Here is a 23,185-nt window from a genome sequence, read left to right as displayed (position 1 = left end):
TTTATACAAATCACATATTTCACCCAGTGTTTCTGCACTTCAGTTTGATGCTCAGTTCCGTGTGCGTGTAGTGGTATTATTTGTGCCAAGGACACGTTTGTCCTATTGGTAAAATACGAATGGCATGAGATCTAATCCAACATCAGGAAATGTCCTTCTTTACACTGATTAATGATTTGTTTAATGACACTGTCCCACTTTTGAGATTCACCTTGTAGAGATGCTCCTGTAGTGTGACTTTGATATCATTTCTTTATTCCTTCTTTTTCCTTTAACTTTTTTCAGAATCTTACCCATATGATATTTTCTTGATAGAAAAAAGTGATAAAGAAAGTGCATAATATATATCAGCAATTAAAAGGACATGAAACCCATTTTTCATTCTTTCATTATTTAGAAAGAAAATACAATTTTAAACAACTTTCCAATTTACTTCAATTATTTATTTTTCTTCATCCACTTGATATCCTTTGTTGAAAAGCATATCTAAATAGGCGCAGCAGCTGATTGGTGGCTACACATAGATGCCTTGTGTGATTGGCGCACCCATGTGCATTGCTATTTCTTTAACAAAGGTTATCTAAAGAATGAAGCAAATTATATAATAGAAGTAAATTGGAATGTTGTTTAAAAATGTATTCTCTGAATCATGAAATAAAACTTTTGGGTTTCATGTCCCTTTAAGCTCTCAACTGCAAATGATCTATTTAAATATTTTAAAAACTTTTTTCATTGTCTTTTTGTTAGCACAGTGTGCAGGGTTTTACAAATCAAGAAGCTTTCCAAAATCAATACAAACAAATTAAAAATAAAATATAAACCTTTTTAAAACCCTGGTGAGTGTTTTGGGGTAACTGTAGCTGAGTTTGGGCATACCCTAAACTAGGAGTAATTAACCTTGAGTAATTAAATCTACATTTCCCATGATTCTCCGCTAGCTTAAAGTGTCTGAGCATCATGGGAAGTGTAGTTCCAAAACCTCTGGAGAGCCAAGGTTGATGACCCTTGCCCTAAGCAATCACTTAGGGCTAGATTTATCATAGCTGAGGCGTACAGGGCACGTATACGCGCCTCTGTATGCCTCAGCTCGCCTGTGGTGGGGCGAAATTACCCGTAGGTAATTAACATTGCACACGAGCGCAATTTTGCGCTCAATCGCAATCCCGCCCCCTGCCCGCGCGCAGCCAATCACGCGTGGGCAGGAGCTCGACCGAGGAGATTGAATTTCACCACCTTAGAGGTGGCGAAGAGCTTAGGGAAGCAGCGGTCTGGTGACCGCTGCTTGATAAATCGCGGCGAGCAAGTTCTTGTGAGAACTTGCTGCCGTAGGGGGTTGATAAATCTAGCCCTTATTGTTTTGTACCAGTGTTTTGTACTTAATATGTCAGTAGGTTTAGACAAATTGAAGTATACTTTAAAGGGACATGAGTCCTAGAATTTTTTTCATATTTCAGACAAGACATGCAGTTTTAAACAGATTTCCAATTTACTGCTATTATCTAATTTGCTTTGTTTTCTTGGTATCCATCATTGAAAATCACACCTAGATAGGCTAAGAAGCAGCAGTGCACCACTGGGAGCTAGCTGCTGATTGGTGGCAGCACTACTCTTCTAATTGGCTCACCTGATGAGTTCAGCTAGCACCCAGTAGTAAAATGCTGCTCCTTCAGCAAAAGATACCAAGATAATTAAAGTGAAAGTAAATCCTAGCGTATTTACTATTGAAACAAATAACGGGCACTTTCATTCATGAAGTATAAGATACTTCATGTAGAAAGCTCCTTTATTTGATTCAATCGATCGCCGTTTTTAGCTGCTTCGGCAGCCAACGGCTAAATTTTTTTTTTGGCTAAGTGTTGACGTTTTCACCTCTTAGCCAATAGCCGTGCGGTAAATCCGGCTTGGCGCCCATGGGAGCCAGATTTACCACACTGCTATTGGCTAAGAGGTGAAAACGTCGCTTCTTAGCCATAAATTATTTTAGCCGTGGGATGCTGTAGCAGCTAAGAACGGCGATCGATTGAATCAAATAAAGGAGCTTTTTGTTTCAATAGTAAATTCTAGCGTTTGTAAAACGCTAAGATTTACTTTCACTTTAAGCAAATTTGATAATGGTAAATAAGTAAATTTAGATTTTTTTTTTTAAAATATTATTCTCTATATGAATAATGAAAGAATATTTTGGGTTTCATGTTCCTTTAAGCAACATTACACACAATATTTAATTTGCATAAAATGTTCAATTATGCATAGTGGAAAAAAAAAACGTTGCAATTTGCTTTCTGTATTTATTTTGCCTGCTTTTCTTTTAATTTGTATATGAATATTTGTATTTCTTCCCGCTGTCTCTAACCAGGCTTGTGAGTTTTCTATTCTATTCAGATCCACCATGCATACTGCACAGTGATTGTGTAGGAGAACATTTATAACTGTCCCTAATCTGCCCAATCAAGGAAAATAGGATTAAAACCTTGAATGTGTATAACCTAACAATACTAAAAAAATGCATATGTTGCTAAATAAATTTTAGTTTAAAATGCTTATAAACTGTTTATTTTGTTTTTTGAGCTTTTGCAATGCAGTGATTGATTTATGATGCCTATATAGATAATAAATACTTTAATGTTCCTTTAAATACTCAATTTGAGCTCCTGTCTCTTTATTGTGGGTGGAACAAGCTCGATTGTTTTACAACAAAAGTAGGCAGAATAAATAATCACTGAATTTTGCAGCTATACTTTTATTAATTAAAAACTTAATAGGTTATTACATTTTAGTTAAATGTCCCTTGAAAATGAATTCAAGGAAATTAGAAGCAGGAAATAGGATACCTAATATTTTGAGCAGCGTTGTAGAAAATTGAGACACCATCTACACAATTTTAAAGGAACATTAAAGTGATGGTTAACGCTCCCCTTTATAAAATCAGATCCGGAATGTTGGTGATATTTTAGATGGAGTTTAATTCATCAGTTGTAATGAAGTTGCACTATAACTTTTTAATATAGATATGAAATTCAAATTGTTCTCCAATCGGCGCTCTCCCTATAGGACACTTTTGTTGTAGCTAGAAGGTTGATTGGACAACAACTCAAACTGTTCGCTCACTAAAAAAAACTGACTTTTGAAGAGTGGAGCGGAGTGCAGGGTATTTGAATTTCATATCTATGATAAAAAGTAAGTTATAGCGCATCTTCATTAAAACTGATGAATGAAACTCAATCTAAAATATCACTTACATTCCAGGTCTGCTTTTATAAAGGGAATAGTTTACCATCACTTTAAGAACAAAATGAAACTGCAGATTCAGATGGAGCAAGCAATTATAAAAAACAAACAAAAAAAACCTTTCCAAATGACTTTTGTAATCAAATGTATCTTAGGTAGGCTAAGGAGGGTGCACGTGTATTTTGATTTTTATAGCTGCGGTGTTTGCAACGGTGTATAGCGTTGTCACAAATATTGTTGCAAGCCCTGCAGCTATATATGGCTAAATACACATTTACTCTTCCTAGGTTTACTATTTAACAAAGGATAGCAAGAGATTGAAGCAAATTTAATAAGTAATTTATTTTTTTGTAAAATTACATACTTTATTTAAACTATGAAAGCTTATTTTAACTCTACTGTCCCTTTAAAGAACCAAGAATGTTTTGCATATATATTCATGGCAAATATAACATTTCTATAAGCTGTGGCTTTTTAGCTCCTGGGATTTGTCAAGCCTAATTTTACAGGTGGCCTTGTGGGGCAGAATTTAGGACCTGTTGAATCCAAACTCTTTAACTTGAAACATATAGAGCTAAGTATAAGTATAAAATAGAGGTTATTAGCATTCAGATGCTGCTTGGTATCGTTTTACTTACTAGTTTAAAGACCTGGGAAAAAAAAGATTGGAATTACTGGGTTATGTTTATACAACAGATATAAAAAAACATGTTTCAGACAGTGAAACTCATTATGGCTGGATTTTGTATCATGAAATAGTAATATATTAATGGTGCTAAGAGGATTAACTGTATTCTTGGAAGGTAAGTACATAAATGTCTGTTAGCAAAACATCAAGTAAATAAAATCTCTCTATAACAAGTCTAGGAGAAATCTGAAGTCACATGTACTTAGTTATTCCTGAGTAAGGATTGTGCTATATTGTAAATGGTTTCAGACCATTACAGGAGAGAAATGGTTAATTAATTAGGATCTTGAGCATTTATTTGTAGCTTAGCAAGTCCCGTCTGACAGCTGCCTTTCCCCCTCCCAACTAAATTCATTTGTTTAAATTCATTTTGTACAATAGTGAAATTAATTATGCAGATTTTCTTTGGAGGTAATGTTGTTTTGCAGCTTCAATATTAGTTTGTTGCAATTGTGCTCTGGGGGTCTCTGCATATTGTCTGCGATATTATCAGGCACTGGGCCTCTCTCATTTTGGATTATTGACAGTTTCTGGGACGAGCTGAACATAATTATTAAGCAATTGTTGTGCAGAGAAGAGGAAAGCAAGGGGTCTGAAACAGAATAAAGCATGAGGCTCCTCATATTAACTCTTGCTAGTTTTCCCTTACATCACTAGACTTTTTTCCCCATGTGTTGTGTTAGTTTTGTTCTTAATCATATTCGCTTAAAACCATTAAGCAGAAGCTTGTGGGGCTGATAATTCCATTGTGGTTAAAACTTGCATCTATGTCTATCTATCTATCTATCTATCTATCTATCTATCTATCTATCTATCTATCTATCTATCTATCTTGATCTACACACACTTTTTTTTTTCTTAATTTTTGGGACTTCTGCTCCCTTCAGTGTGTGTGTCTAAATATATAAAATGTATATACGTACACCCACATTATAAATGTATAAGCCTTTTCAAAATGATATATTACTGAAGGGTCTGATGCATATGTTTGTCATGGGAATAGCAATTCTTTTTCTACTGTGATTTTTTTGGTATATTCCGAGCTCTACAGGAGATTCAAGCACCCCCACCTAAGCACAAAAAGTGGATTTACTCTATTGTTTACCATGTATGCTATATAATATGGAACACAATGATGTTTTATTGTTCATATAACAAGCATCTACCCTTACCTCCCAACCGTCCCACATCCTGCTGGATTTTCATGGGTTTGGAGGTCTGGGCTTCTATCTACCTACAGCCATTCATTGCTTTGATTTAAAGGACTGTGTGAGTGTTGCCAAATGACCACCCATATAGCACTGCCCCTCCTTGTGTGGCCCTGCCAACAAAATGCAGGTGGGCCCTTTGTAAACTCCCGCATCCAGGAAAGCCTCTAGAAAATGTTGGGAAGTATGTCTACATACAGCTAACATCCTTCACTGTTTAATAATTTGTGTGTGGGCGTACATGTGTGTATTTATATGGCTCAAAATTTCCACTAGCCATAAGAGAGTAGAAATTGAAAAGTGGTGAGTAGTAAACGTTAAATAAACATTCACTTACTATTGAAGGCTAGGCATGTAAGTGTAGTAGTGAAATGCTGCTGTAATGATGTAATGTTGGCTTGAAGATTGAGGTGCCTTTGCGTCAGTGTAGAGGCACTGAGAAGTGTGGGTGATTTGGAAAGTCATTGTCAACAGGAGTGTGGCATAAGTGAGATTAGTAGGGCTCTGATCTAGCTGACTTGAGGTCTGGGGGCAATACAAAATTAGGGGATAGGAGGCCATATGTAAATAGAGAAGCTGATTGGTCGTCAGTATCAAATAAGTAGCGTTTCTGAATTTAGGTGGCAGAGTTTTGGAGCAGTTTGCATAAAAACTTGAGCAACAAAGGTATGGGCTTTTCAGAGGTGTTTGCTTTCTGATAGCCTAGTCAGGTTGCAAAGTAGGGGAATGTGTTTAAAACATTCATTTAAAGGAATATTGCTGGGGATTAAGAAATGCTCTTTACCCATGGAACAGTTCCTTTTTTGCAGATAATTTCCTTAAAGTGATAATGTACTCAGACAAGCGTACTATTGTATTGTATTCCAAGTAACAGCAGGGACACTTTTTCTTCTAGTACCACTGCCACAACCTCTTGGTTACATAGCTTTTTCATAACAAATACTAGAGTATTGACAAGATCTGTATAGGTGGCAGTTTCTGCAGGCAAAAGCAGCTGTTTCAAATGATAGTCCCCTTTATCAAGCTAAAGGCCACCCATGGTTAGTTGTCCAGGTTACTACCCATGCAAAATTAACACAAAAAAAAGAATTGGACACTAAACAGATTTGTTTCATGTCCCTGCTGCCTTAGATTTAACCTGCCCTGGTTTACATAAATTTGCATCATGTAAGAGGGAGATGAATGTTGTCAATACACTGTGACAAATTGCCAGCAAATGTATATATTTGTATATGCATTAAAAGGACTTTTGTTATGGTTTAAAATAAAAAATATTAAAATTACTGCGCAATAAGGTGTTTCTAGAGGGTGTGATGTGCCCAACTGATGGGTGGGGTCAATGGCGAGTATGTGTGTGTATGTATGTACACTTCCCCTATCCTCCCAGTCATTCTTTGCCTTTCGTCACTATAGGAGGTGGCAGAGAAGTGTCAGAAGATTTTTTATATTCTGGAGATGGAGTCTGGAGATGGAGAGAGAGTTTTTCTGCGAAACTATCCAGGCTGTTAGCTAACAACTCCTGAACAATCGGTGTTCACGTGTTTCACTGCTTGCTTTTAATCACTCAGGTCCCTGTCAGAGCGTTGCTACAAGGCTGTCACACTTGAGAGGCTGTATCTGTTCCACAGCATGGATCCTAGAGGGTAAGTCAGCTTTATTGTTATAGCAGGGACTCCTGTATAGGGTCACAGTCTGACTCCTCTATACCTCAATAGGATCAAGGGTTAATATCTCCTTTAGGGAGACTATTGGGAACAGTTATGGGGATTTTTATGTTCTGCATTAGGTTTGGGTCAATAAGACTGTGTGCTTTTGGCTTGGGAACAGACAGGTTTTACTTTTGTTTTTGGGCTCTTAAAACTTTTTAGCTTTTTGCTTGAGAACAGACAGGTTTCACTTTCGTTTTTGAGTGTTGCACAGCTCATATTAGCTTAACACTCTTTTGCATAGCAGGGGAAGTCCTGTCTTGCGCACCAAGCGACCGGGTGCGGCCTCTTTCACTTCCTTGCGATCCTGCTGCAGACAGCACTCCTGAGGAGAGCATTTCACTGATCATTTGTCTGGGTCTAGGAGGTGGGGAGTGTCCCAGCCATTGGGATTGTAAAGGTGCCTGTTTTTATTCCATCTGTGGAATTACATACCAAAGCTATGTAGGACTCTTATACTACGTTAGAGGGTTCCGCTCCTTCTATAGTGAATAATAATAATACCTGTTTATATTGTGAGGAGGCTGTGGTTTGCCCGCCTGCTCAATTTTGTTCCAATTGCCTAAGCACTGTTTTAAAGTCTAAGTAGGGAGCTAAGTCTGCCAATGCCCAAGCACAATTAGTCCCTCTGAGCCATCAACCTCTCAGGATTCTATGACCCGAGAGATTTCTGCTCTGTCTACTCAAACCACTTCACCTACAGTTTCCCACGGCACAGCTAATGCTCCATCTGGAGGGGGCCTTTTTCCTGCGGACTTTACCACACAGCTACAATCGGGGGTGTCTGCGGCCCTGTCGGAGGAGGAACCCTCCTTTTTAGATTCAAAATTGAACATTTGCGTTTTTTTACTAAAGGAGGTCCTGTCTACGCTAGAGGTTCCAGAGGCTAAGTTAGACGGGGTCTACGAAGACCGTAAGGTTCCACAGACTTTTCCTGTATCCGTTCGTATCTCGAACATTATTAGTAACGAATAGGAAAGAATCGGAACTTCCTTTTCTCCCTCTGCAACTTTTTAAGAAATTGTTCCCGGTCCCTGACTCTCAAATAGAATTGTGGGGTTCCATACCTAAGGTGGATGGCACCATTTTGACGCCAACTAAACGTACTACTATTCCCCTTGAGGATAGTGCGTCCTTTAGAGAGCCTATGGACAAGAAGTTGGAAACTTTCCCCATGAGAATGTTCCAACACACAGGATTTTTATTCCAACCTGCAGGAGCAGTAGCCACGGTGGCTGGAGCAGCTACCTACTTGTGCGACTTTGTCTGAACTTATTGAGGTGGAATCTCCCCTCGAGGATATTCAGGAGAAATTAATGCATTAAGAATTGCTAACTCCTTCATCTGTGATACGAATATTCAACTTATTCGCCTGAACGCAAAGGCTTCAGGTTATGCGGTTCTAACCCGCCAGGCTCTATGGTTGAAGTCTTGGTCTGCGAATATGACTACTAAATTCAGGTTACTTTCTCTCCTCTTCAAGGGGAAGATCTTATTCGGACCAGGTCTGGATTCCATAATTTCCACGGTTACTGGAGGGAAAGGAGCCTTCCTGTCACAGGATAAGAAAAATAGATCTAAGGGACTACAGTTGTCAAATTTTCGTTCCTTTTGTTCGGACAAGTCCCAATGATATTAATCCTCATCCAAGCCCGTGCAGCCCAAGAGTACTTGGAAGCCGACTCAGTCCTGGAACAAGTCCAAACAGACAAAGAAGCCTGCCGATAACAAGTCGGCATGAAGGGGCGGACCCCGATCCGGGATTAGATCTAGTGGGGGGCAGATTGTAGCTTTTCTCAGACGCTTGGTTTCAGGATGTTCAGGACCCTTGGGTTCTGTAGGTCGTATCTCAGGGATACCGGATAGGATTCAAGTCCCATCCGCCACAGGGCAGATTCCTTCTCTCCCGACTGTCTACAAGACCAAAGAAGAGGACTGCCTTTTTAGGTTGCGTACGGGACCTAGTCTCTTTAGGAGTAATTGTCCTGGTACCTGCATCAGAAAGAGGTCTGGCATTCTATTCAAACCTCTTCGTGGTTCCCAAGAAGGAGGGAACTTTTCGTCCAATTCTGGACTTGAAGTGCCTCAACAAATATCTAAGCGTCCCATCCTTCAAGATGGAGACAATAAGATCAATCCTTCCTCTGGTTCAGGAAGAACAGTTTATGACCACCATAGACCTGAAGGATACATACCTTCAAGTTCCGATACACAGGGAACATTTTAAATTCCTGAGGTTTGCATTTCTGGACCAACACTTTCAGTTCATAGCATTTCTGTTTGGCTTAGCTACTTCTCCAAGAATATTTATGAAGGTTCTGGGTGCTCTCCTAGTGGTTGCCAGAACATGAGGTATTGCAGTAGCACCTTACCTGGATGATATCTTGGTGCAGGCACCATCTTTTCGTCTAGCAAGGGAGCACTCGGAATTCCTTCTAAGTCTTCTTCGGTCACATCGAAGGAAGATAAACTTGGAAAAGAGTTCTTACTCCACATACCAGGAGTTAGGTTATAAACCATAAGTCAAAAAATACAAATATACAATGTGACATACAAAAATATATATGTAAATAAAGTAGTATACGTGGAAAAAAATAATAATATATCTATATGTATTGGGATATATTTAAAAGAGGATACAATGTCCAAATTCTTTTGGAGCCTTTCAGAAGGACATTGTATCCTCTTTTGAATATATCTGAATACATATAGAGATATTATTTTTTCCACGTATACTACTTTATTTACTTATTAGTATATTTTTGTATGTCACATTGCATATTACTATAGGTAGTTTTTGTCTTATATAATTATCTTTAGGAATTTTTGTATCCATTTTTATATTTTAAGTGGTGAATAAAAATTGTGTTGGCTTTTTTTTCTTATTTCTATACTGCTGGTAGCGCAAGAGGAATACATACAGCATGTTTCCCCCTCTGTATTCTGTTGTTTAATATTTATTACATTTCTATTTTGTTTCAGTTCCACCACTTACTTGTTTTTTTTTTTTTTATAATTAATAATATTCTCTGGTAATGAGCATGCTGCACTTTTAGAATAATCTGTACACGGATAAGGAATATTCTGCACTGTATAATGATAAGTATCTGCATGCTGAGAAAACGCTGTGCTGTGTATACACTGATACTGATCATGTTGTGCTGTATAATTATGATGAGTATCTTTACACTATTAATAAACACCAAACTCTTAAGCATGTTAAAGATCTATACGTTGAAAAGGAATATGCTGCACTGTATAATGGAGATGTGCACCTATACACCAATGAGCATGCTTATAAGTATCTATACACTGATTATAAGCACACAGTGCTGTTGCTGGTATACAGTGTTATTAAACATATTTCATATATAATGATGATGAATATCTATATTCTGATACTGAAACCCTATACTGCGTGTTTAAGATTGGTACCTATGTGCTGATAATGAAAATGCTGCACTGATAATGAAAACACTCATAATAATGCCGAACATTAGTACCCTGGTAATAAACACAAAATTCTGAATGATTATGTCCAGGGGCTATACATTGTTAATGTGTACTAAGTACTGTATAATGCTTCTGGAAATGTGCCATTATCCATGTAAGTATGCATTCTAATGATACCAAATAATAGTTATTAGCAACTTAAAAGAGCAAAAAATATGCTCGCCCCCATTTGAAATTGCCATTTATATGTTTATAATTTCATTTCAAGCTTTACTATACCTGCTCTGGGCTTAAGCCCCTACTAGTTCCCCTTAGTGATGCCACTCTCCATACTCTTTTGTATTGCTAAGCGGTGAAGAGACTTCTCTTTCAGAGCATGTAAGGTACCTTTCTCATTATAGGATATATTTTTAGTCTTATCTGACTCAGATTCTCTCCATGTCACTAGTGTCTCTTGTTTTCTTCATTCCCTAGAACAATTACTTTTGCAGGGATCTATTTCCTTCACTTATTTATTGTTGTGGCTGCTGAGGAATGGCTGTGTTCATATCAATAACCTTGCTCACATTTATTTCCTTTTTTATGTGTTCAAAGATATATATATATATATTTCCATTTGCAACAGATTTCCCGCTTTCCAAAATCTAGTCGGTTCTCACTAACCTTATAACAAGTGGTTTAAATCAGTTTTTATTAATGCACAATCATTACTTTCCTTTTAGTTTACCCATAATACTGTGGGCTAATAAGCATTGTAGTATTATGCTCTATCTTTTTTTTTAATTCTCTTTAATAGTCCTTTTAACATGTACTGTATATCAAAATCATGAAAACAGAGTGTTTAATCCCACTATTAATATGGGTAAATGACCGATAGAACTAGTTCATTAGGAACTTAGAGCTCAATGTACTATGCAGCATATGCAAGCCTGCTTCCCGCAATGTCACCAGACCACTGCCTCTTAAACTCCATGTCACCTGTGAGATGTGCAAGCTTGCTTACGCAATGTCACCAGACCGCTGCTTCTTATACTCCCTGTCACCAGACCGCTGCTTCTTATACTCCCTGTCACCAGACCGCTGCTTCTTATACTCCCTGTCACCAGACCGCTGCTTCTTATACTCCCTGTCACCAGACTGCTGCTTCTTATACTCCCTGTCACCAGACCGCTGCTTCTTATACACCGTCACCAGACCGCTGCTTATTATACTCCCCATCACCTGTGAGATGTGCAATCCTGCTTCCCACAGAGTTACCAGACCGCTGCTTCTTATATTCCCCATCACCTGTGAGATGTGCAAGCCTGCTTTCCACAGAGTTACCAGATCGCTGCTTCTTATACTCCCCATCACCTGTGAGATGTGCAAGCCTGCTTCCCACAGAGTTACCAGACCGCTGCTTCTTATATTCCCCATCACCTGTGAGATGTGCAAGCCTGCTTCCCACACAGTTACCAGACCGCTGCTTCTTATATTCCCCGTCACCTGTGAGATGTGCAAGCCTGCTTCCCACAGAGTTACCAGACCGCTGCTTCTTATATTCCCCATCACCTGTGAGATGTGCAATCCTGCTTCCCACAGAGTTACCAGACCGCTGCTTCTTATATTCCCCGTCACCTGTGAGATGTGCAAGCCTGCTTCCCACATAGTTACCAGACCGCTGCTTCTTATATTCCCCGTCACCTGTGAGATGTGCAAGCCTGCTTCCCACAGAGTTACCAGACCGCTGCTTCTTATATTCCCCATCACCTGTGAGATGTGCAATCCTGCTTCCCACAGAGTTACCAGATTGCTGCTTCTTATACTCCCTATCACCTGTGAGATGTTCAATCCTGCTTCCCACAGAGTTACCAGATTGCTGCTTCTTATATTCCCCATCACCTGTGAGATGTGCAAGCCTGCTTCCTGCAGTGTCACCAGACCGCTGCTTCTTATACTCTCTACCACTTCTGATATGTGCAAGCCTGCTTCCTGCAGTGTCACCAGACTGCTGCTTCTTATACTCTCTACCACTTCTGATATGTGCAAGCCTGCTTCCTGCAGTGTCACCAGACCGCTGCTTCTTATACTCTCTACCACTTCTGATATGTGCAAGCCTGCTTCCTGCAGTGTCACCAGACTGCTGCTTCTTATACTCTCTACCACTTCTGATATGTGCAATCCTGCTTCCTGCAGTGTCACCAGACTGCTGCTTCTTATACTCTCTACCACTTCTGATATGTGCAATCCTGCTTCCTGCAGTGTCACCAGACTGCTGCTTCTTATACTCTCTACCACTTCTGATATGTGCAATCCTGCTTCCTACAGTGTCACCAGACTGCTGCTTCTTATACTCTCTACCACTTCTGATATGTGCAAGCCTGCTTCCCGCAGTGTCACCAGTAGGGTTGCACTGATACCAATACTAGTATCGTTGCCGATACAGAGTATTTGCAAGAGTACTTGTACTCATGCAAATGTTCTAATACTTAAACTGATACCTCCACTTCCTACCCATACACCATCTTGTGGCGTTTTTTCCAAACTGAATATTCCCATTTTATTTTAAGCTGGAGTTCTGCCATACAAATTGTTGTTATTTGTATTATTGTAGGATCACTATATCTCGTTCAGACAAACCCCTGAAGTACTGGGCAGTTAAAAAACTGAGATTTCTAGCTCTGTCTAAAATGGCCCAAAAATATCTTTCAGCCCCATGCAGTAGTGCATAAAGTGAGACTGTTCAGCTAAGCGTCATACATCCTTACTTATAGCAGAAACAGACTTATAGCTTAACATGCAGAGATGCTTCTGTTGCTTAAAATGAAGTTGCCACTAACTTTTGAAAAAATATTCTAATTGCCTTTTATACTGCTAGTTCTCATCTTGCACAATTATGTTCCAAATATACTGTACTCTGAGGAACATCCTTAGCTTATATAATCGCAGGGAGAGTAGTCATAGGAAAAATTAAGTTAATTCCTATGAACACTCATCCTACAATTATAGGACTAGATTTAGATTACATTTGATTGGTAAACATTACAAATGCTCTGTTCACATGATTGGTAAGCATTACCAATGCTCTGTTCACATTTCCAACTCAATAGACTTTAATGGAGTTGGACAAGTAATGAGAGCATTTGTAAAGCTTACCAGTCAAATGTAATCTAGCCTATAGTGTTGTTCCCCATAATTAAATAGTGCACTGTTATATTTTTTTTACTGTATTGCACCTTTGGGTGTTTGTGATTTTACATTTGTTATTGTTGTTGTTATTAACATATTTTATTATAATATTTATTTGAGTTTTTACAAATTTGTGACAACAAGCAAATAAAACTGTTATTAATTCATAATGTATTTTGAGTTACAGTTCTTCATATTTATAAAGAAGGTATCTTAAATCATTGCACAGGGGTTTGTGCATTGGTAACAGGGCTGTGTACTTTTTAACAATAGCATATGTTCACATTTTCAAAGTGAACATTTTATAAGTGAGGCATTAATTTTTAAGAATTATACAAGAATTACACTCAATACTCTCCACACTGCTGGTTACTAACTATCAAACTGCCTACTGACATCTGCTAAGGAATGCTGAGTTAACCTACTGTCTCTTCTGCTTTGAGGTACGTGAACTCAGGCCCTGCACTGATATCTTGCTATAACCTGCATTTCTGTCATTTTACAACAAATCCCTCTTTTTGGTACGTGAACTCAGGCCCTGCACTGATATCTTGCTATAACCTGCATTTCTGTCATTTTACAACAAATCCCTCTTTTTGGTACGTGAACTCAGGCCCTGCACTGATATCTTGCTATAACCTGCATTTCTGTCATTTTACAACAAATCCCTCTTTTTGGTACGTGAACTCAGGCCCTGCACTGATATCTTGCTATAACCTGCATTTCTGTCATTTTACAACAAATCCCTCTTTTTGGTACGTGAACTCAGGCCCTGCACTGATATCTTGCTATAACCTGCATTTCTGTCATTTTACAACAAATCCCTCTTTTTGGTACGTGAACTCAGGCCCTGCACTGATATCTTGCTATAACCTGCATTTCTGTCATTTTACAACAAATCCCTCTGTGTTTGAGCAATTGAATTTAGTCTGTTAAAAAAAAGTCCAGCATTTTTTGAAATGATTTTTCCCAATGTCTCAATTCTAATGTCTAGTTAATTGCCATGTGATGCTCACTCCTTATCAATACTTGCTATAACTCTAAAATTTATAGTTTTCTTATGTCACAGTTTTAACCCCCTCCAAATTTTATTGTCTGTTTACTTAACTCATCTCACCCTGACCAGACTCTAACATTCCAATTGGCCTTACCAACTGTCTTTGATTAGCAATTAAGTAAATTTAGTGGACTCAGCTGACTGCCCTACCTGTATATATTTCAGACTAGTTAGGGGATGTGCATTGCACAGGGGTTTGTGCATTGGTAACAGGGCTGTGTACTTTTTAACAATAGCATATGTTCACATTTTCAAAGTGAACATTTTATAAGTGAGGCATTAATTTTTAAGAATTATACAAGGATTGAACAAGGATTGGGCAAGGGGCAAGACACAAGGCAAGTACTCTTGTATTACTATGTTTTATGTATATCATTGTATCCTCTTGCAAGTGCTGCTGTAACACTGTGTCTTATGTGTTTACTTGGTTCCCACTTTCAGAATAATGCTCAATATCTTCATATTCCTTTTTGCTACCTCTTGTCTCTACAACAAACTACATTACTCAGTTACTCCTTCTCCCTCTCCACCTGCCCTGTTCATTAGCCCATCTCTCTTATACTCGCCTTACTTTTGTACTCATGAACTCTACTTATTCCTAAATACTCTCTCTCCCCCCTGCACTTCAGTTAAACAACAGTCTCATTACTGCAAATCTGCTTCTCATCTCATGTCACTCTCCCTCTTGCTCATACTAGCTGCTGGCGACATCTCCCCTAATCCTGGTCCCTCACAACCTCCTAACCTTTCACATCCTTGTGTGCCTTTCAATAGACTTCAAAAACTAAACTCTGGTAACCTTAATCGCATTCCTCTTACATCTAAAACCCCCTCCCCCTTCATTTGTGCACTCTGGAACTCTCGCTCTGTTTGCAACAAGCTAACTTCTATCCATGATCTCTTTATCTCCCACTCTCTTAACCTTCTGGCTCTTACAGAAACCTGGCTCTCTGCTTCAGACACAGCATCCACTGCTGCACTGTCACATGGGGGTCTCCATTTCAGCCACACTCCTAGGTCTGGCAATAGACAAGGAGGTGGTGTCGGTATTTTACTTTCCTCTCGTTGCACCTTCCAACAAATACAGCCCTTCTCTTCACTCACATTTTCTTCATTTGAAGCACACATGATTCGGTTATTCTCTCCCCTCTCTATACGTGTTGCAGTCATATACCGCCCCCCTGGCTCCCCAACTCAATTTTTAGACCACTTTGCTGCCTGGCTTCCTTATTTCCTTTCCTCAGACACCCCTGCCCTCATTCTTGGCGACTTCAACATCCCCATTAACAATCCCACTGCCTCATCTGCTAAACAACTTCTGCAACTCACTTCCTCTTTCGGTCTCTCACAATGGACTGATTCTCCCACTCACAAAGACGGTCACTCCCTTGACCTGATCTTTAGCTATCGATGCACTCTCTCAAACTTCTCAAACTCCCCTTTTCCTCTTTCTGACCACCATCTCCTTACCTGCAACATATCATCCCTTCCTACAACTCTCCCACCTTCTACTCCTCACACCAAACTTCACAGAAGCATTAGGTCTTTAGATCAGCAACAACTTACTAATTCCCTTCAACCGCTCCTCTCATCCTTCTCCTCCTTTTCCTGCCCTGAACAATCTATCTGCCACTATAATTCCACCCTTATATCCGTCCTTGACGATCTCGCCCCTCTTACCACTGCTAGGAAATCACACACTCATCCCCAGCCCTGGCATACTCCTCTGACACGGTACCTACGCAGATGTTCCCGTACTGCTGAACGGCATTGGAGAAAATCACGGAGTTCAGCTGATTTTCTTCATTACAAATTCATCTTGAACTCCTACTACTCTGCCCTTATTCTCCACAAGCAACACTACTTCTCTACTCTTATCTCTAATCTTTCTTCAAATCCAAAATGTCTGTTCTCCACTTTCAATACTCTCCTCCGCCCTCCCCCACTTCCTAATACAACTTCTCTGTCAGCTCAAGACTTTGCCAGTCACTTCATTAACAAAATTGATTCCATCAGACATGAAATCAGCTCTCAACACAATTCCATTCTCTCCCCCCCTCAAATACTCTCACTCAACCACAACCCTCATAACCTGAAGCTTAGTTCATTCTCCCCTGTTACTGAGGACGAAGTTTCAGCACTTATACTGCGCTCTCACCTCACTACCTGTCCCCTTGACCCTATCCCCTCACAGCTGCTCCCCTCTCTCTCTGCTACCCTTACCCCTATGCTAACACACATTTTCAACCTCTCCCTCAGCACTGGTACATTTCCCTCATCATTGAAACATGCACTGGTCACACCTATCCTCAAAAAACCTTCCCTTGATCCTACCTCCCCATCCAACTACCGCCCAATTTCCCTCCTCCCTCTTGCTTCAAAGCTTCTCGAAAAACTAGTATATGCACGCCTATCCCATTTCCTTACGTTAAACTCCCTTCTTGACCCGCTGCAATCTGGATTTCGTCCCTATCACTCCACAGAGACAGCTATTGTTAAGGTCACCAACGACCTACTTACAGCTAAATCAAAAGGCCACTTCTCTCTGCTTATCCTCCTTGATCTGTCCGCAGCCTTTGACACTGTCGACCACCCTCTTTTGCTCCAAACCCTCCAATCCTTCGGCATCTGTGACACAGCCCTTTCGTGGCTCTCTTCCTACCTGTCAAACCGTACCTTCAGTGTAGCCTTCTCTGGGGCCTCCTCTGCCCCGTCACCCCTTTCTGTCGGAGTACCGCAAGGCTCTGTCCTCGGTCCCCTTCTCTTCTCAATCTATACGTCATCACTAGGTTCCCTTATTAAGTCCCACAGTTTCCAATATCATCTGTATGCCGATGACACCCAAATCTACTTCTCTGCACCAGAACTATCTCCTTCCTTGCTAACCCGTGTCACTAACTGTCTTTCTCACATCTCTTCCTGGATGTCCTCTCACTACCTCAAGCTAAATCTCTCCAAAACTGAGCTCCTCATTTTCCCCCCTTCTTCCAAAATCTCCACCCCCAATATCTCTATAACTGTCGACAACTCCATCATTACCCCTACCCCGCATGCCCGATGTCTCGGGGTCACATTTGACTCAGATCTTTCCTTCACTCCTCACATTCAGTCCTTGGCTACAGCCTGCCGCTTCCACCTTAAAAACATCTCTAAAATTAGACACTTCCTTACACAAGACACAACTAAGATTTTAATCCACTCTCTCATTATTTCCCGCCTTGATTACTGCAACTCTGTCCTCTCTGGTCTCCCCTCCTGCCGCCTAGCTCCTTTACAATCCATAATGAATGACTCTGCCAGACTCATCTTCCTTACACGTCGCTCTTCATCTGCGGCGCCTCTCTGCCAATCCCTTCACTGGCTTCCTCTTGCCTCTAGGATCAAACACAAAACTCTCACTCTTACATACAAAGCCCTCAACTGCACTGCTCCCCGCTACATCTCAGACCTTGTCTCCAGATACTCTCCCTCCCGTCCCCTTCGCTCTGCTCACGACCTCCTACTCTCCTCCTCTCTTGTCACCTCATCACACTCCCGTTTACAGGACTTCTCCAGACTGGCTCCCATCTTATGGAACTCTCTGCCTCGCTCCACAAGACTCTCTTCTAGTTTTAAAAGCTTCAAGTGCTCCCTAAAGACTCTACTGTTCAGGGACGCATACAACCTACGCTAACCTTTCCTAATACCAGCTCCTCTCCTCCACTGCAATCCCCTGAACCCTCTTAGCATGTAAGCCTAAAAGTCCAGCTGTCTGTAGATCACCTTCTTAAGAGCTGACTACAACAGTGCAACTCTTGGCAGGGCCCTCTACCCTATAATTGTTTTGTTGTACTCCCCCTTTGTTTATAGCGCTGCGGAATCTGTTGGCGCTCTACAAATAACCGATAATAATAATAATAATAATTAGTCTGTATTGTACTTATTTATTTGTAAAGCTTAGCCAAATGTTTTATTTCCTGGTACATGAGCAGGCATACTCAATGGCACCATTTCATGGTAAGATAAAACGGATACACTATAGAAAACAAGTTAAATTGGTAGAGGGGCAAGCCTGTATCACAAGGTTTCAAAAGCTGCAAATGCTGCTTTAAATTCCCCCCCCCCCCCGGGAGATTTCCTGCAGGCAGGAATATTCTCACAATATGTGACTTTCCCATCAATGTCAAGATTAACCTTAGAACCATTGTAAACATGTTACTGAGTCAGGGTTCTGAATACTTTGGTCACAATACTGAAGACAGGTGACAGTAAAATAGGTAAATTAAATTATTATTAAATGAGACTACAATCTTTTTGAGAACCAAAAAGCAAACACTTTTTACACTTTTTATGGGGAAGCTTATAAAAGTGATACAATAATACAATTAAAGGGACATTGATGTTATATTTTTTATATATAATGCATAGTGTGTATCTGCAATTGAGTGGCCATTCAATTAAAAATGTGATTACACATAAAAAAAAAACTTTGTTCAGGTACAAAACCCTTTATCCATACTTCTGTAAAATCGGACCAAGTGTAATCAACAATATGCCGTGTAATTAACACAATATTTACATATCATAATGCAGTTTATACATGCAACCTTATAGTAGTTTTACATAATTGTCAATACCTCTGTATACATAGTGCCGTTTGAACTATAGTACTGTGCTGTTATCAGAGAAGACTGTGACTTACTGTCAGGGAAAGTGGTAATTTTAATAATTTTATTTAAAAACCTTTTTTTTTTTAATATATTTTGGGTGGTTTGCCTGTAGTATACTTTTATAATTAACTAGGCGATAAGCCTGCCCAGAGGGCAATCTATGTTAAAAAAATTCCAACCCCTGAAGGTGATATTACAAAAAATAAAATAAAATGTAAAATTACAGAAAAAAATAAACAAAGCTATCCAAAATAAAAATTTAAACCTAAACTAATAGCCCTATAAAAATACCCCCCCCCTAATAAAAACACCCTTTAATCTAATACTAAACTACCAATAGCCCTTAAAATGACTTTTGTAGGGCATTACCTAAGTTAAACAGCTCTTTTTCCTAAAAAAATTACCAATTACCCCTAACAGTAAAACCCCCCACCCAACCAACCCCCCGGAGTGGAGGTGCGGAGCCGGATTCCCCGATGTGCAGATCCGGAGTGGCGGTCCTCAGAGGCGGTCTTCAGCGGTGGAGGTCCAAAGCAACATGGAGGCTCCTCTTCATCCAATCTCCGTTGTACACTCAAAATTGAATGCAAGGTACCGCCTGAAATTTGGAAATCAGCTAATAGGATTAGAGCTACTGAAATCCTATTCGCTGTTCAAAACAGCCAATAAGATTTAAGTAGCTCTCATCTTATTGACTGATTTCAAAATTTCAGCCAATAGGGAATGCAAGGTACCCCAATAAATATGGGGTACCTTGCATTTAATCTTCAGAGTACTGTGGACGATCGCATGAAGAGGAGCCTCCACGCCACTTTAGACCGCCTCCGCTGAAGACCACCACTGAGGATCCATGCATCGGGGAAGCCAGCTCCGCAAGTCCGCTCCACGATGCCTTTGCACCGGATGAAGACAGAAGATGATGGAGCTGTCTGGAAGAGGACCTTCTCTGCCAGACTTCAGGAACGGTGAGTACCTATTTGGGGTGTTAGATTTAGGATTTTTTTTTTAATTTTAAGATTAGGGATTTAATGGGCTTGTAAAAGAGCTGAATGCCCTTTTAAGGGCAGTAAAAGAGCTAAATTCCATTTTAAGGGTAATGCCCATACAAATGCCCCTCTAGGGGCAATGGGTAGTTTAGTTTTTTTAATGATAGTTTTTTTTATTTTGGGGGGGGGGTTTGGTGGGTGGGGGGTTTTACTGTTAAAGGGGGGACTTAGTATTTTTTAAATGTAAAAGAGCTGTTTAATTTAGGGTGATGCCCTACAAAAGGCCCTTTTAAGGGCTATTGGTAGTTTAGTTTAGGGGGTGTTTTTATTTTTTTGGGGGGTATTTTCATAGGTTTAATGTTTTTTATTTTTAATTATTTTGTTTATTTCTTTTCTGTAATTTTAGACTTTTTTATTTTTTGTAATTTGAGATTATTTTTTGTAATTTAATGTTAGGTTTTATTTTAATTGTAATTTAGTTTAGGTAATTGTGGTTAATTTAGGGGGTGTTAGGTTAGGGGGCTTTGTAATTAAAATAGTTATTTGCGTTGTTGGGGGTTGCCGGTTTAGGAGTTAATAGGTTAATTAGGTTTATTGCGATGTGGGGGGTTGGCGGCTTAGGGGTTAATATTTTAATTATGATATTTGCTTTATTTAATTTACTTTATTATTTTGCAATGTGGGGGTTTGCGGTTTAGGTGTTTGTTAATACTTCATGCGGGAGGTTAGTTTTTTTTTTGGTTATACTTCGTGCTTCGTGTGGACGGTTAGGTTTTTTTAATTTCTTGCGGGCGATTACGTGTTTTTTTGTTATTTCGTGCGGGCGGTTGCGTGTTTTTTTTTTTTTTTTTTTTTTTTTTTTTTTTAGGCTTCGTTTGCCTATTCTGCATCCAGGTGGATTCCGAAAATGGCAGGGTGGTGAGAGAATCCACCTGTGGTGCATTCTTTCACCACCCTGCAACTTTCGGAATCCACCCTGTGGATAATTTTGGCTGCGCGCGCAGCCAACATTCTTTTGGCTGCCTCGCACAGCCAACATTCCTTTGAGGATGTGTGCACAACTGGCAACACTGACGGACGAGTTACAAATGCGATTATAGTATAGATACTGCTCAGTTTTCTGGTATTTTAATTATTATTTTTTTTTAATCTTCCACCACTCCCCAAGAAGTTGGATTGCACCCTACAGAATCCATAACCCTGACCCTACAATATGCTACATAGTAATTGCTGCAGGAAATGATTTATAGCTATCATTAAATGGACAGTCTAGACCCAATAGTTATTCTTTATTACTTATTGTTATATACTAGACAAGCATCTTGCAACAGGTTGCACATCTATAAGCTTGTAAGAAGTATGTGACGCTTTTATAATATTGATGGTTTGTTAGGAGCCAAAAATGGCCACCAAGCTCACTTCTTGTCCAGTTAGCTGTTTTCTTGTATGACAATTTAGCAATGAATGTTCAATATTTTTTAGTTTGCTATTTCAAATTGCACATGCACAAATCAGCATGCGGCAGTAGGAAAGCTTGTTTAAAGAGTTGATCGTGATTGGAGAAACTTAACATACCAACATGTATGGGCGGAGCTTGGCTGCTATATTCGGCTTTTAACAGACGATTAATATTTAAATGTTTCATGTATTTCTCACAAGCTTATAGATGGTGGGACCAGTTGCAGGATTCTTCTCTGGTATGTAACAATAGGTAATCAAAATTATGTATTTGGTCTAGACTGTCCCTTTAACCTCTTAAGGACATATGACGGAATTTTTCCGTCATAAAACAATTGAGCAAACTGAAAGCTGTGTCCTTAAAGGGTTAACTTACCATAGCAAAGGCGATAATATAAACAACTTTGTTTATAAAATGTATTTTTTTCCCCCAGGTGCATTATGCTATCTTTATTTTATACGCAGGTCTTGTGCTTAAAGGGACAGTCTACTCCAGAATTTTTATTGTTTAAAAAGAAAGATAAACCCTTTATTACCCTATCCCCAGTTTTTCATAACCAACATGGTTATATTAATATACTTTTTACCTCTGTAATTACCTTGTATCTAAGCCTCTGCAGAAAGCCCCCTTATTTCAGTTCTTTTGACAGAAATGCATTTTAGCCAATCAGTGCCCTTTCATAAGTAAATCCACGTGCGTGAGCACAATGTTATCTATATGACACACATGAAATAATGCCCTCTAGCTGTGAAAACTGTCAAATGCTTTTAGATAAGAAGCAGCCTTCAAGGGCTTAGGAATTGGCATATGAGCCTACCTAGGTTTAGCTTTCAACTAAGAATACCTAGAGAACAAAGCAAATTTGCTGAGAAAAATAAATTGAAAAGTTGTTTCAAATTACACGCCCTATCTGAATCATGAAAGTTTAATTTTGACTAGACTATATCTTAAATTGCATATACATATTATTTATTTGTGCAAATACTTTAATGTCCCTTTAAGCACTATGTTGTTAAAGAACTGCATAAACATTGAATGTTTTAGAAGCATTTAGACTGTTTTCAATAATTGCAGTTGATAAGGTTAAGGACATAAAAGTGCAAAAGGAAAAAGATCTAATGTGTTTGAGCATTTTAGTACTGCACTATCGCTTGCATATGCAGTAATAAGGGGGCAATCACAATTCTGCAGAAAAGCTTATCTAATGATTTATCTACAAATAATATTAATATACTGTATTAACTTTTCTACGGTATTGTGATTGCAGGGATTAAAGAGGTTAAATACAGGGCAGCAGTGCTCTATTGAACTATCTGGTGAGCCAATAACAAGAGGCATATGTGTGTTGTCTCCAATAACCAGCTAGCTTCCAGTAGTACATTGCTTTTTAATAAAGGATACCAAGAGCACAAAGTAAATTAGTAAAGTTTCTTAAAATGACATGTTTTGAGTCGTGGGGGTGAAACACAGTATTTTATTTCCACAGATAAAATGAATCAATCTTGGGTACAGTACAGAGGTAAAAGAGTTAACATGTTTATTGATAATTACAGTAATGAAAAGTGTTGTATAGTGCAACACAG

General features: G+C 39.3%; 1 protein-coding gene across 1 annotated transcript in view; it reads left to right on the top strand.

Annotated features, from left to right (window-relative positions):
- The window catches only part of DPH1 (diphthamide biosynthesis 1), a 1,055,215-nt gene that overhangs the window by 64,562 nt on the left and 967,468 nt on the right, over positions 1–23,185 (top strand). The gene's annotated exons all lie outside the window — the stretch shown is intronic.

Source organism: Bombina bombina, chromosome 3 (assembly GCF_027579735.1).
Source record: "Bombina bombina isolate aBomBom1 chromosome 3, aBomBom1.pri, whole genome shotgun sequence".
Classification (NCBI taxonomy): domain Eukaryota; kingdom Metazoa; phylum Chordata; class Amphibia; order Anura; family Bombinatoridae; genus Bombina; species Bombina bombina.
Note: the sequence above shows the minus strand (reverse complement) of the source record. Positions and strands in the feature narration are given on the sequence as shown.